The sequence below is a fragment of the Octopus bimaculoides genome, chromosome 3 (assembly GCF_001194135.2).
Source record: "Octopus bimaculoides isolate UCB-OBI-ISO-001 chromosome 3, ASM119413v2, whole genome shotgun sequence".
In the NCBI taxonomy this organism is placed as follows: domain Eukaryota; kingdom Metazoa; phylum Mollusca; class Cephalopoda; order Octopoda; family Octopodidae; genus Octopus; species Octopus bimaculoides.
The window spans coordinates 130426675-130427814 of record NC_068983.1 but is presented as its reverse complement, the minus strand read 5'-3'; positions in this window follow the sequence as shown (position 1 = coordinate 130427814).

The window sequence follows — 1140 nt, the reverse complement described above, 5'->3', positions numbered from 1 at the left end:
ATATATATATATATATATATATATATAGGTATGTATATGTATAGATATATGTATACTTTATTTAAAAGCAGCAGAAATATAACAAAAGCTGTCACTCAGAGTTTCCCGTTCCCGTTCGTCGGACAGTCTTATTAAAATGGAACTGAAATAACGATATAATCAAAACTAGTTAAAGGATACACCTTTAAAAATGGATTTGTTTCAATGGTCCTTTCAATTAACGGTCCTAAGCATGCAATGAACAAAATAAATGAACCGAATATAAATTCATCCTATTGTAAAATCGAAGAAAACCTTAAATCGATGTGATGGATATCTATTCGAAATGGCCTGAAGTGTGTAAATATTCAAGGCCAATCGCAAATGTGACTATTGACTTTGTCACATAATGGCACACAATTCACGGCAAAAGAGTTCCAAAAATTTTTAAAGTCAGTCCAGATGAAGCATGTATTAACTCCACCATACCGTCCAATGTTTTAGTGGAAAGATTCGTCGACATATTCAAGAGAGACTTAAGAAAGACTAGATGGTAAGCATTTGAAGTTGGTCATATGAAAAAATTCTTACAGGTGTACAGAAAAACACGGAATCCAAATACAGGACATGCGCATAATTGCAAAATATTTCGAAAGTAAACTACCTCTGAAATGTGAATGCAAACCGAATAAAACAAACTTCGCGTAAATCAGACAAGTGGTTATTGAGATATTCGGGTTTTGGGGGTAAAAATACCTCAAACTGTGCATAATGGAAGAACACTCCGATAATAACAATCATTAACGATACGCAAGTATAACCTATCCATTATAAATTATGCTGGGCAGCATATACATAAAGTGAAAATGAATTTAAAAATACAGTAATCAGCTTTCTTTCGAGTGCATTTAATGTATCTCACTTCAAAATATTTGGCTGCTATTTCTAGCAAATTTTAGCCCCTGCCCCCATCCCCTTCAGGTGCTGGTAACAATAAAATTACACTTGTCTTCGTGACGTACAGCAACAATTCCTGATTTGAAGATCAGATTTTCATTTCTTATCACTACTTATTTATCTAACTATCTATCAATCTATCCATTTTTCTAAGCCTTCTTATTTGTTTCAACTCATTTATACACGCACACAAACACACACACA